Genomic DNA, 16,190 nt, shown 5'->3' with positions numbered 1-16,190 from the left:
CCTGTCTCCCCATTTTCATTTCTTTCAAAGAAAATAGTGCGGGTGTGCGCACGAGTAAGCACTTTTAAGCAGTTGTAAACAGGTGTGCGCAGAGCTGGACCCCAGTGAGCATGCGGGAGATCCGCGCAAACCAGCGCTAACCCGGTTACAACTGCATAAAAGTGCCTTAGTCACTCTGAATGACAGGTCCTGTAGTCAGTTCAAAAGCAAAATAAAATCCCACTGTCAGTCCTGAACCCATGACCTTGGAAACAGTAGTCTGCATGACTTACCAATAAGCCATGACTGTTATATAAGAACATTGTGCTACAATAAATATATCATGTAATAGTAGGAATTAATGTAAAGGGAATATAGGATGTGTAGTACACAAAGCATATCATGTATATTTACTGTCAAATCTAGTGGATGTCTATAATAGTGTGTGAACAGAAACAGTCATGCTAGTTGGTAGCTAGTAGGTAATAATGTCACTGTAGAACCTTGCAAGCCACACACCACAAGTCCCACAGGAAAGCACATACACCCATATTAACAGTAGTAGTAGTAGTTGTAGGTGTCAGTTTACATACACATTTAGTACAGGAAACAGGAGAGATGAATGGAGAAATGTTAATCTACAACACAGCCTGAATTATGAGAGAGATACTAATCTTTACACTCACAGAACAGTGTCCACAGCATACCAGCATGGTCCCCACCCTTACAATCTGAAAGGGCAACGCCTATCTCACATACCATTTTATAGCACTGTCCTGAAATCACAGTGAGAACTGCAACCAGTACACAACTGGCTGCATGCAATCAGCAAATGCTGGCTAACAATTGGTGCAGAGGCCATCACATGGACATATGCAGATACCTACAAAAGCATCCTGTACTCCCAGTCCACGCATGCAATACATTCATTGTACCATCTGGAGGCAGAGAGAGAGAGAGAGAGAGAGAAAGAAAGAAAAAAAGAAAATAAAAACACAAACAAAAACTACACTTAAGAAAACTAAGTTGAAGCTGTCATCAGTGACAGTATCAAGCTGGGCTAGCAGCAGCAGGAACCTATACAAACAGTAATGCAATCAGCTGCGACAAACACAGGTAATGTAAAGTAACAATTTAATAGTCTACATACTGTGAACTCTCCATATGTGTTATTGGTCTGTATCTATATGTATGTCTATGTGATAAGTTGTGTGTACGTTGTTTTACCCAAAGGGGATGACTATACATTTCATGCCATTCAGTGTTAGGCCATGATTCTGGCACCAGTTGTCCGTTTCAGTGAGGCCTGTCTGTAGGATGTGTGTGTCAGCTGGTGTATCGACTATGGCGCCTAGTTTTCAGTCATCTGGGAACTTTGTCATCCACAACCCGCCCATGTTTGCTTTCACATCTGAGAAGTAAATGCCAAACAAGAGGGGTCCTAGGGCAGAGCCCTGTGGGATACCACTTGTGACTGGCTTTGAGTCTGACATGGCTCCCGCAAGTTTGACTATATGGATTCTGTTGTTTAACCAGTTTGCAACCCATCATGTGACATATGTATTAACATTTAAGCTGATGAGCTTGTCTATGATGCCTGAGTGGGGTATTGTGTTGAAGGCCTCAGGAAAGTCCAGGTAGGCTGTATGGACTGCTTTGCCCTCATCAATGGCTGTAGTGACTGTTTTGAAAAGGTCAACCAGGTTCAAAAGGCAGGATCAGCCCTTCACAAAGCCAAACTGGGTGGGATCAAGTGTCTGTAGGTCCCCAATGTCGCTGTATATGAGTCCCATAATGAATCTTTCCATAGCTTTGCAGACCAGGCTGGTTAAGCTTATGGGGCGGAAAGGGGATATCCGATTAAACTGATTAATGAAATAACAGAGCCATTAATTAATGATATTGGGTCCTATGTTAAAAAGCCTAATGTTTATTATAATTCCAATAGGAAGACATTTAATACCATGTCTTATGACATTAAATACACCAATGATGTACAGCACTTGACTAGTATAATAAAGGGCAATTGGAAAATTCTATTGTCAGATGCATCCATTTCAGAAGTTATAAATAAAAAACCAACTTTTAGATATATAAATTGTATGAACATAAAGAGACTATTATGTAAGGAGAAATTAATTAATAGATCTACTGATATCAGATCCTTGATTAAAACTGGCACCTTCCCATGTACTAAATGTTCCTATTGCCATTATATAAGTAAAGATAATGGCTTCACGCCTCCAGATATGAAAAGGAACATAATACCTATGCATTATGCAAACTGCAATACTAGAAACATAATTTATTTGGCCACCTGCGTCCTTTGTGATGCCTACTATGTTGGTTTAACATCACGGAGATTAAAAGATCGAATCTATGAACATGTGTATAACATCAGAAAGAATAATCTTAATAATGCCTTAGCTTTACATTGTAGTACGTACCCTCAACACAGTTTTGTGTTCCAGGTCCTACAGGTGGTGGATTTTAATAGAAGGGAAGGTGATAATCTAAATACTCTGGAAGGCTTTGAGCTAAGATGGATATTGAGACTTAGAGCACATTTATTGCCAGGTCTCAACTCTGTAGTTAATCTCTGACCAGCTCTGATAGGTCCAAGTTAATATGTAAGTATCTAAATTAAGCTTCTTATATTGAGTCATTTTACCAAAAATTCATAAGTTATAAGTATTTTCTGTTATATATATATAATTGATTGATAGCTTTATTTTATATAGTCATTATAAATATATTTTCATATTTTATGTTTTGTTGTATCTAATTTTTATTTGTATATACTAATTTTGATAAGTATGATCAAATATTCATACTGGACCCTACGGAGTTCATGAACTTCCTGTGATGAAGCTTTTATCTACAGCACTGATATACGTTGAACTTGTTAATTATAAATAATGATATTCTATAGTCTAGTTTCAAATATCAATCTTCGAAGACTATTTTATGGCTATAGCTGAGCTTTAACATCACTGTTATGTTTATTTCTATAGTGGTGCCCTACACTGCTTATTTTATTTATTTATTTGGTTTTGCCTGTGGTATTTGTTTATGACTCTATTCTTAAAAGAATACATTACTTATAAGATCTGGGGTATTTTATAGGATATATATATACACTCTGAATATTGGGCACATAATGAATTTTTGACATTAGAACTTATCTTTCACCATAATTATATTTTTTGTGATCATACTATCTCTGCCGTGGTTAATATGGCAGCGTTTCTACTGTGTTAAGCTTAGTCAGCTGCCACAATATGACAGTTTTCTTTTATGTAATTATTAATCCATTACGACATAATACTGTCATATTTGATTGTGGTTCTGCTTTAAAAATATAAAAATATATAATATCTGCATAAGGTTTTTTGGCGAACATGCTGAGACGATGTAGTCTTCATAATGTTTTTTATGACTGTTTAGATATATATAAACTAATTGTCTAGAAACAAGTACTTTTATGAGATGTAACACTATTTAGTGGGAACACGTACACTCAAAGACGAGCTAGGACTGTTAGTTTAACAAAAATTCTAGTGGAAGCTACACTATACATTGCCCCTTCTAAATATGGGCATGACTTCCTGGTCTAATTTACGGAGGTTAAGTAAAAACGCTTGAGCAGCTTGAGTAGCCTCATTTATCTTACTATTTCATTAATTAATGTGATATACTCTGGTCTGCTTTTTTAACTAAATATGGGCATCGCTTCCTGATCTGATTTACTGAAACATAATGCTGACATCTGAATAGTTTTATATATCTCCGTAAATAATGCAGTATCCATTTGCATGAGATTTATAATGATGAGCTTTAAATGAGCTAAGTGAAATATTAAATAGATCTCTATGTTGGTCTTAAATATAATGTCAGACAGGTAAAATTAATACTACTGTTTTGTTTTGTTTGTTGAAATTTTATTATTATAAACAAGCTCAAAGCTTGTCAATTGATTTTAATTACTTAATTGATGTAACTAATTGGTTAATTATGACCAAGGGGTTTCTATAAAAGAAAATGGGATATTGTGAATGATTGTAACCTGATGAAGCACAACTTGTTTGTGTGAAGCTGTCCTGTTCCACTCTCATATTAAATGATTTTTGGATTACATCGTGGTGGTTTCAAGCAGTTTATTTCATCATTGTTTTATCTACTTGATGCAAGAAACCTCTGGGTGATTGGATTAGTTTTTCTGCAGTTATTTCTTTGGTTCTTTTACCTATCCAGTCATCACGCGATGGAAGTGCAGAATATTGAACTAGACTACAATCCCGTGAACAACTCTCCTCATGACAATTGGAATTGCCTTTTTTATCAACGTGAAAACCCGCTGCTACTCATGGATTTAAATGGTGAGACATGTAAAAGCCCATCTGCTAATGCTGACAATATGCATGAATTTTTTGGGAATATGAGAACATTAGAGAATGATCTTTATCGTCTGCATAGACTTGTGTGGCAGAGACGACATCTGCAAGCATGTCAGCATTTTAAAGTGATTCCCATGCATGCGCGTCTTGTGCATGCCGACTTATGGGGATTCTCAACCAGACCTACTTCGGCAATGGCAGAAAATGAACATTGACTTTGGCTTTAAATACATTCAGCTCCTTTTAGATTACTTTTCACCACAGGAAGCTGAGTTATTAGTTAAGGTTGAAGAGCAATACAATTTACTCACTACCACCTATGAGTCTGAATTTTGCAAAGCTAAAATACAAGCCATGAATAAGCAATTGTCCCTATATAGTAACAAACTGGAGCAGATCAAAATGAAAAAACTAAAGCGTGACTGTGAGGATTTTCAGCTCGGCCGAATTTTCGTTTGGCCGAGAGTATCCTCCAACTTTACCTATCTACCTAATAACACAGGAGACACTATTTCTGGCTTGGACAATGATGTTCCTGCTAGTGCACACAGCAATACGATCAACACAGGATCGCATACAGAGACTGTACTTAATGAAGCATCTGTACTATCAGATACTCCAGCCTTGTCAATACCCTGTAACCAGCAAGGTTTGGCACAGATGTTAAATACAGGTACGAAACCTAAAGCTACAGTTTCCACCTTTAAATCGATAGCACCCGTGCCTTTGAATTTTCCCCTCCCCTACAAAGAGGTAGTGCGAGCCCGATCTCACAGTCGGGGGAGGGGGAAAAGGAAACTATCAGGAGAAAGAAAGGAGCAACGAAGAAGAGTGAAGATCTGAGCTTCTCATCAAATCATGGAAGGTGTATTATAGAAAAACTGGAGAATACTGACTTAAACTGTTTATTTTTTAACTTATCATCCAGAACATTTTCAAATCATGCCTTGAATGTTCTAAACAAGGGCTTATCCTTCATACCCTCTCAGCATAGTAATATCACTGACACTCTCATAGGTCTACGCAAATTTTGTAGAAAACTATCACTGAGGTTAATGTTTAAAAATAGTAATACATTTGATTCTGCTAACATCCCTGGCAATAATTCTAAATTTGCTTGCAGAAAGAAAAGTGTTTTTACACCACCTATGATACCTATAGTGGACTGTTTCTTGAGAATATGCGAACGTGATTTGTATGCTTATTATGAGAGCCAATTGAAAAAGAATATTTTTGTTAACCTTAATATGGAGGAAAGGTCTGAATTGAACATGATGTGCAATGATCCTGATATCATATTTAAGCCAGCAGATAAAGGAGGGGGGATAGTGGCTATGGATGCGACTTTTTATAATGACCAAATGCTTCGCATGCTAGATAGCGACACTGCTTATAAAAGGATTGAAAAGTCACATGTAACTATACTAATACAGTATGTCCATGATACTCTTTACGATATGCTCATGACTAGGTCCATTGAAAAATCCTTTTATGACTTTTTATTAGTAGAGCTCCCCCTCATTCCTATTATCAAAGGCTTGCCGAAATTACACAAAAAGACATATCCACCACCATTGAGACCTATAGTCTCTGGTGATCATTGGGTCACCTATAATGCATCACTTTATATACAGGATAAACTAGGTGTCTTTGTAAAACAGATTCCCACAATTCTCCTGGACTCCTATAGGCTTCTAGATGACTTGAAGTCAGATATCATAACTAAGGAAATAATGAATAGTACTATTTTTGTGACTCTAGATATTGAAAGCTTATTTACGAGGATTCCCCATGATTATGGCCTAGAAGCAATAAGAAGCCATTTGACTCAACTCAAGGTTTCAAATAATGAGGTCATGAATATATGTTGCCTTTTAGATCTAGTCCTGAACAACAATGTCTTTCTCTACGACAATGTGGCATATGCACAAACATGGGGGGTTGCCATGGGGACCCCCTGTGCTAATGCATATGCCAACCTCGTCGTTTTGGAATGGGAAAAGGAATTTATATTTAGTGATCCAAGGTTTGCAAACGTCGTATTATACAGACGTTTTGTAGACGATGTATTAATCATATGGAATGGTGATGCAGATAGCCTCACTTCATTTATTGACTATATGAATGGTGTCACTCCGTTCTTCAAATTTAGTTATGATTTTTCTTACCATCATATAAATTTCTTAGATATTACCATTAAAAAGGACAACGAAAATCGACTAGCTACAACACTTTATAGGAAAACCTGTTGGAGGAATGGGATCCTCCATTATGATAGTTTACATCCACGGCACATCTTTCCAAACATAATAAAGAATCAAATGGGAAGGATAGATAGAATTTGTAGTGATAGATTTGACTCTCTAAGCTTGATGGAAACTCAAACTAGATTTTTTGTGGAAAGGGGATATCCGATTAAACTGATTAATGAAATAACAGAGCCATTAATTAATGATATTGGGTCCTATGTTAAAAAGCCTAATGTTTATTATAATTCCAATAGGAAGACATTTAATACCATGTCTTATGACATTAAATACACCAATGATGTACAGCACTTGACTAGTATAATAAAGGGCAATTGGAAAATTCTATTGTCAGATGCATCCATTTCAGAAGTTATAAATAAAAAACCAACTTTTAGATATATAAATTGTATGAACATAAAGAGACTATTATGTAAGGAGAAATTAATTAATAGATCTACTGATATCAGATCCTTGATTAAAACTGGCACCTTCCCATGTACTAAATGTTCCTATTGCCATTATATAAGTAAAGATAATGGCTTCACGCCTCCAGATATGAAAAGGAACATAATACCTATGCATTATGCAAACTGCAATACTAGAAACATAATTTATTTGGCCACCTGCGTCCTTTGTGATGCCTACTATGTTGGTTTAACATCACGGAGATTAAAAGATCGAATCTATGAACATGTGTATAACATCAGAAAGAATAATCTTAATAATGCCTTAGCTTTACATTGTAGTACGTACCCTCAACACAGTTTTGTGTTCCAGGTCCTACAGGTGGTGGATTTTAATAGAAGGGAAGGTGATAATCTAAATACTCTGGAAGGCTTTGAGCTAAGATGGATATTGAGACTTAGAGCACATTTATTGCCAGGTCTCAACTCTGTAGTTAATCTCCGACCAGCTCTGATAGGTCCAAGTTAATATGTAAGTATCTAAATTAAGCTTCTTATATTGAGTCATTTTACCAAAAATTCATAAGTTATAAGTATTTTCTGTTATATATATATAATTGATTGATAGCTTTATTTTATATTGTCATTATAAATATATTTTCATATTTTATGTTTTGTTGTATCTAATTTTTATTTGTATATACTAATTTTGATAAGTATGATCAAATATTCATACTGGACCCTACGGAGTTCATGAACTTCCTGTGATGAAGCTTTTATCTACAGCACTGATATACGTTGAACTTGTTAATTATAAATAATGATATTCTATAGTCTAGTTTCAAATATCAATCTTCGAAGACTATTTTATGGCTATAGCTGAGCTTTAACATCACTGTTATGTTTATTTCTATAGTGGTGCCCTACACTGCTTATTTTATTTATTTATTTGGTTTTGCCTGTGGTATTTGTTTATGACTCTATTCTTAAAAGAATACATTACTTATAAGATCTGGGGTATTTTATAGGATATATATATACACTCTGAATATTGGGCACATAATGAATTTTTGACATTAGAACTTATCTTTCACCATAATTATATTTTTTGTGATCATACTATCTCTGCCGTGGTTAATATGGCAGCGTTTCTACTGTGTTAAGCTTAGTCAGCTGCCACAATATGACAGTTTTCTTTTATGTAATTATTAATCCATTACGACATAATACTGTCATATTTGATTGTGGTTCTGCTTTAAAAATATAAAAATATATAATATCTGCATAAGGTTTTTTGGCGAACATGCTGAGACGATGTAGTCTTCATAATGTTTTTTATGACTGTTTAGATATATATAAACTAATTGTCCAGAAACAAGTACTTTTATGAGATGTAACACTATTTAGTGGGAACACGTACACTCAAAGACGAGCTAGGACTGTTAGTTTAACAAAAATTCTAGTGGAAGCTACACTATACATTGCCCCTTCTAAATATGGGCATGACTTCCTGGTCTAATTTACGGAGGTTAAGTAAAAACGCTTGAGCAGCTTGAGTAGCCTCATTTATCTTACTATTTCATTAATTAATGTGATATACTCTGGTCTGCTTTTTTAACTAAATATGGGCATCGCTTCCTGATCTGATTTACTGAAACATAATGCTGACATCTGAATAGTTTTATATATCTCCGTAAATAATGCAGTATCCATTTGCATGAGATTTATAATGATGAGCTTTAAATGAGCTAAGTGAAATATTAAATAGATCTCTATGTTGGTCTTAAATATAATGTCAGACAGGTAAAATTAATACTACTGTTTTGTTTTGTTTGTTGAAATTTTATTATTATAAACAAGCTCAAAGCTTGTCAATTGATTTTAATTACTTAATTGATGTAACTAATTGGTTAATTATGACCAAGGGGTTTCTATAAAAGAAAATGGGATATTGTGAATGATTGTAACCTGATGAAGCACAACTTGTTTGTGTGAAAGCGCTCGTTCCTGTTCCACTCTCATATTAAATGATTTTTGGATTACATCGTGGTGGTTTCAAGCAGTTTATTTCATCAGGTCCCCAATGTCGCTGTATATGAGTCCCATAATGAATCTTTCCATAGCTTTGCAGACCAGGCTGGTTAAGCTTATGGGGCGGTAGTTCCCAGGGTCTGTAGAGGTGCCTCCTTTGTGGAGTGGGACCACTGTTGCTGTACGCCAGTGTTCAGGTACATATCCTGTAGTAAGGCTAAGGTGAAATATCATTTTTATATGCGGTTGTAGCTCCTCTTGGAGTTCACGTAGCACACATCCAGGGATACCATCAGGTCCCATTGATGCTGTGTGTTCTGCTTTGCTGAGGGCGGCCCTCACCTGGACATCTGAGATGACAGGGAGGTTACATTCAGCTGTGATAAGTATTTCTTCTTTTGGGGAAGAAGAGGGGGGATATTTGCACTGAACCTGTCTGCCAGAATGTTGCCAATATCTGTGGGTTCATTGAATTTTATGTAGTTGTGTACTAACTCTGAGCATATCTGAGGCTTTTGGTCCATGTTTCTAACAAAACTGAAGAAGGCCTTGTGGTTATCTTTAGTGTCCTTGGCCATTTTCCTCTCAGAGTTGGCCTTGGATGTGGTTATGAGAGAACTTAGCTTTTTACTAGTGCTGACCACAGATGCCTTCCCTTTATGTGATTCTGCTCTGTCTTGCAGTAGCCTCCTTCTATTGTTATACAATTTGTCTTTGGCTGGGGTCCACCAGACAGGATGCTTAACCTTTGTGCATAGGGTCTGGGTTAGAATTGTGTGTGCATGTTCCATGCATTCTTGGGGATGTCCGTGGGAAGCATTTGCAAAGGGGTCAGCGTTGTGGGTTGGGGCTTCCACTGGCCCAGTGGGCTGCATGGATACCATCTCAGTCCTAACAAGTGAAAATCTGTCTATTCACATATATTTCAAAGTAGTCTACTGTGCTGGTGGTGGTGGTGGGATATGTATATCCAGGCCGATTAGTTTGTGTCCAGATCACACTAGTGGATGATGTTCCACATACAGTACCTTGTTATGAACCCCCAGAGTAAGGTGGTGCATTGGACCTGTCTCAGTGTGCTGACTGATGGGGCTTGGTACTGTGTTGTATGGAATGTGGCAGGTATTGTTGCACAGGTGTCGGCTGAGCACTGATATCTGGCCATGTGCATGTGTATCCACCAAGAGACACACACGTGCTACATATGGGAGAAGTAGTATATCACTACAGTTGAGTATCATGTATAGTATGTGTGCCATATTTTGCTGTCATAGTTTGCTGATATCCTGTTTGTGTTCTCTTTCAGGGACATGGCGTGTCAGCAAAATCTTGCCTACTCTGCTGCAAAAGATGAAGAGATACACCAGAGCCTGGTGCGGGATTATGACACACTGTTTTCCCGCACAAGCCAGAATCAGCAGGAGAGGGCTGCACAGTGACAAGACCTTGTCCATAGGGTAAATGACATTGGCATGCATAATAGGACATATGAGCAGGTACAACATCACTGCAGTGATTTAATCAGAAATGTCCATCAGCGTGCATTGGATATCCACAGGCAACAGGTTGCCACAGGAAGTGGGGTGGCCACACATCCCCCCTCACCAAACTGGAGGGGCTACTCCTAAGTGTTGTGGCTCCAGCCCAGGAACAACAACAGCAACACACCTGCATTATGATGGAGGCTGGAGCCACACAGCAACACGACATGGAGCATGCAGGTAATATGCCATATGTACACTTGACTGTTCTGTACACTGTTAGTTTATGCATGTGTAAGGTGTGTCCTTGGTATGTAGCTGTCAACATAGTATGTAATTTTGCAGGTGTGATATTGCCAATATCAGCAGCTGACATGTGAAAGGCAACTGTTGTACTACTGAACTGTATCATACGCAGTATCAATGGCACAGTTGTGCCCACTGACATTAATCCCCTCATTTCTGCAGGTCCCTCCGGTGTTACAGCAAGGCAGCCCATCCATGCTGGTGAGTGTGTATTAACAATACCTATAATAGTCTTGATAGTGCTAGTAATAGTGTAACTCAGTAGTGCTCTGTGTGTATACTGCGGGGTGTGCATGTGTGCGTGTGTCCACATGTGCATGAGTGTGCATGTGTGCATGTGTGCGTATGTCCACGTGTGCATGTGTGCATGTGTGCATGTGTGCGTGTGTCCACGTGTGCATGTGTGCATGTGTGCATGTGTCCACGTGTGCATGTGTGCATGTGTGCATCACTGGCAACATTGTGTAGACATTGTAAACTGTGTTTCCTGTCTTCCTCCCACAGGTTCTGGTGCTGCTCTGGTGTCCTGCAGCAGGGAACCTGAATCTGGTGCCACAGGTACTGATAATGATGATATCTGTGTAATGGCACAGGAAGGTGTGTCAGGGTCCGTCATTAGTCAGCCAATTGACAGTACACAGCTGTCAACCCAATCATTGCGCACTGTCATCCTGCCAGTACATCCTATGTCACCAATGTCCCTAGGTGATGGACAGGATACAGTGGGCATTGACCAGGGTAATGTGGTATCTGTGGCACATGCTTCCCCACACAGCAGCCATGGGCAGGGTCCTGAGATGGTACCACACAGACAGTTGCTCATGGGTTCTCGTGGGAGCATCCGTGGGCGTACTGCCTCTGGCAGACGTGCCCAAAGAGGTCTGTCAACCTCAGCTATGTTTTGGGCTGTCATGCAGGCACAGTCACGTATGGAAAGGTACACCAGACAGGGTCTGAGGGAGCTGAGAGCATGTCACACATTCATGACTGACAGTATGCGTGACATTGCGGATGCTATCCTTAATTTCACCGATGTCATAGACAGACGTTGTGGGGACATATTACAGCAGTTCCACAACTACAGGTCCATGAGCCAGGGCAATGGTGGACGGTTGCGGTGTCGACGTGGCCATATGCCAGCAACAGCAGCAGCTGGCAGTCGGCGTGGATGACAACAGGCCCATGGATGCCCCCATAGTGCCAGCAGCAGCCCCAGCAATGCTGGGTCTGTGCTGTCATCAGACCGCCCCAGGAGACCACGTGCAAGTGGCTCTGGACAGTCCCAACAGGGACCTGTGCCCAGTCAATGAACACCCGCTTCTGATGACAGTACCCAATCTGGCTTAGTACCAGATATGGTCCGTAGCATCCCTGCCAGGCACAGGTACCATGTCCGTGGCCACAGACACTGATCTGTATGACCTGGCAGGTGCAGTCTGTGGCTGTCCACAAACTCCAGTATATGGCAGCCATGAAGTGGAACTGTGTGCATGCATACACACATGTGAAATGTTAACACCTAGGGCCACCACATACATGCACACACTGCATCAACAGTGCCCCACCCTGTACTGCTGTCCCTCACCAACACACATACACATACATGTCAATTGGTGGTATCAGTGGCAGACTCAGGCATACCTAGTTCACACCCTGTGCATATGATGAAACTGTTCCACCTCCTGCAATCTCTAACATCAGTGCAGGAACAGGTTAACATGTTGCTGATGCACAGGGTGACTACATAGATGTGTATTAATAGTATCATGTTGGTAACAGTACAGTGTGCTGATATGATTGTGTGTATATCCCAGCATGCCTGAAGCAGTAACTGTATGACTGTCCTGAATTGTTTTCTACACCCATAGTAAGTACCATAGTGTAACAGCTGCATATTTTTGCATACTGGTGGTAAGGATGTCAACAGATAGCCACATACATAGGTAGCACAGGGGAGAAGGTAATGCAAGTAGTGATACGCAATGATGGACATGTACACTAATGGTGGCATGTTGCCCACAACGACTATGCAATGTGGATGTTTGCGCGTGTTGATATGTGTGCAGTACCAATTTAATTTAAATTAAATTAAAATTTAAATAATGTCAGTTTTACCATGGACATCTGAGCTGTGCATTCCTGGGTACATGTTTATAGTGCCTGCATATTTGCACTGTTACCTACTGGAAGTGGTACCCCTTCTTTGTTGTACAATGGACTACTTTCAGCCCTGCTTACTGTAGCTTTGTTTGCATGCATGTTTGCTTGAGGTTCCCTGGAACACTGATTCCACCTGCAATGCAGATTTACAGAGCTTCTGTGGATTCCTAGTGACATCTGCATAGCTTACTATATGTATGTCAATGTCTCACTTGACAGAACGTCACTGTCTGTCCTGTTCGCATGTACGTTGCCTGTGACACATTGCATATGACTTACCTGGCATTTGCCCATGTGTGCAGTCATAAATGCCAGCGCTATGAAATCAGAAGCAGTACACCCACACATACTCACCTTCAGTATGTTTTTCCCATTGGCCCTATGTGTTGGTAATCACCATGGCAATCACACTACTATGTTAGCATGTGCAAAGGTAACTTGTGAATCACCTCTATGGTCCAGTTGTGGAATATGTGAGTCATGTGGCAATGTCACAGCTGCCACATGTATGCAGTCAACCCTCTCCCCTGGCCAGGAACGTACAACACATGTGTGAGATGCAACCACATAGCCAATCTGGGGACTGAGCACTCTGAACCCAGTACTGGCATACCCTGTCAGGTGGCATGACATACTACAGTGACTACAATACCAGTCTGACATAGACCTGCACTGACAGCAATCCAAACACATGAACACACTGGGGCATACTTGGAGCCTCAGAATAGCATCCTGCCTGAGCATCACACACCTCCGCAGCTGGCACACAGGCATACCTTACATCAGAACAGAGCACATGCCACACATGGCACACACATCCTGTGTGCCAAACACTCACAGCCTGTAGGGCTACACAACACACCTGCTAGAGATGTGTCAGGTACCTCTCTTGGCCAGTGCAGTGGGGTCCCGCTCAACAGGCTGTACATGGTAAAGGTCACAGTGATATGCCCGTGGGGCACTATGGTCCACCACATAACACATGCATACAGGTCAGTCAGAGGCATGGACACATATGACTCAGTCATTGTCCATGTCACTATGGATAACCTGAGACGTACCTCCTTGGACTACATGATAGGGAACATAGAAGGGCTCTCTCAGCATGTGGCATGGACTGGTATGAGCCTGACCTTGGTTGCCATCATACCCTCACCAGGTATGCTACCACAATATGTAGGAAGGGTGTTCTATGTCTACATTTTGCTCAATCTCCAATGTCATTCATAGGGTATCCTATGGCTGTCAGCATGTGCTTACATGCTAGGGAAGCCACAATGATTTGCGAGGGGCAGCTTGCACGTGTCACCCATGGGCCATTGTATATTGGCGAAGCCTCTTGATACAAACATAGTGCCTTTTGATGCATGGCTCAGATTACATAGCCACATCCGTGGGTATCACACGGAATAGGACACTAACAGTAATGCTACACAACACCAGCAGTGTACACCGCAAGATGCATGCACTGGACACTGTCCTCAGCATGGTAAACTGCAATATCTGTGCAGTAACAGATTCCTGATTCACGGCTCACAGGTGCAACCCGTCACTGCCAGGTTATACCTCATACCATGCCTGTCGTCCCCTACACATGTACCACACGTGAACAGGGGGGAGGTATCTCAAGGCACCACAGATACACACACCTCCAGGTTGTTGGCACAGCACAAAGCATCAGGGCCTATCCATGTGCAGCTAACAGTGTGTTGGACTGCCTTTTGGTTCATAGCCTGGCACACACAACCCTCCCATACACAGGAAACCCACCTGTCCTCCCTAACAACACTGGGAATATGACGGTCTTTACATATGTCTTGATATGTCTGGACTGCATCCAGCCGAACATTGTGTGTGAGCATTACTGTAGCTACAACACACTAGCTGAAAGGTTCCTAGTATGTCGTCACTGAATTGCAGTGGAACAACATGTTACCACTCCCACAACAGGTGGGAACATGCAGCACCTGTTCATCGACTACATGTAGACTATATGGCCCAGACCAGATGTGTATCCCCCGCTGTTAGGATGATACCATATACAACTCACACTGTATATACACATACCGCATGCAGCCCCTGCACAGTAAGACACAGTCATAATGTTATGCAGTGCAAATACCATTTATACACTTGAGGCACGTGTCAGACATGGGAACTATTGAAGGTCACAGGTATATATGTGTATGTGGCACACACATACATCATGTGTGCATTGCCATTGCTGGTTTAAGCAATGTCATGCATTGTTATGAACAACAACCCACACATGGGCATTTTGTGTGACACAAACACACGTGGCAGTTGTGGGTTACCAAAACATATCTAACTGTGCTCTGACAGTAGTAAGAGACCCAGTAGCGTAGTGCACTATTTGCATTACTGGGCAATTTGCCCTGTTTGGCTGTACTTGTAGTGTGGTGACATCACCTGTGTTTACTGGGGGAATATGCAGCATCTGGTGTATTGTAGTAGTTGCCAAAAGGAACTGTTCTTTCACACTTGCAATTACACACACCCTACTACCCTCCCCCTGACACTAACCCCTCTCCACACACACTGGGCATTTGCAGGATTCAAACCCCTACCTAACTATGTCATGACACTCGAGATGGACGCATTAGCAGAGCGTGCTATTCGCATTACTGGGAGGTTTCCCTTCTCCTGCTGTACTTATAGGGTGCTGACATCATCAGTGTTTAGAAAAGGGAATGTGCATCCTGTAGTGTGTTTTCCCAGTTGCCAAAAGGGACATTTCCCTTACACAGGCTTGCACACACAACAACCCCGCTCACCCACACACACACACACACACACACACACACACACACACACTGAGCATTTGCAGGATTCAAACCCCTACCTATCTATATTATGATACTTGACGGAGACGCATTAGCAGAACGCACTATCCGAATTACTGGGCATCTGTTCTGCACCTGCAGTATTTATAGGGTGCTGACATCATTATTTCTACAGAGGTATGTACATCTAGTACTACCTGTCAGGTGGGGGATAGCATATATATGCATTTGCAGCCACCTACTTCAGGGTCAGATATGCACATCGCACTGGCAGGTATGTTCTATACCATGCTTCGTGACCACAGGACCTGTAACACACAATACAACCAGTCCAGACCAACCCTCCCACATCCTGGACACACACTTTGCTTCCCTGGGA

Source organism: Protopterus annectens, chromosome 7.part1 (genome assembly GCF_019279795.1).
Source record: "Protopterus annectens isolate FY-2018-M chromosome 7.part1, PAN1.0, whole genome shotgun sequence".
NCBI lineage: Eukaryota > Metazoa > Chordata > Ceratodontiformes > Protopteridae > Protopterus > Protopterus annectens.
Note: the sequence above shows the minus strand (reverse complement) of the source record.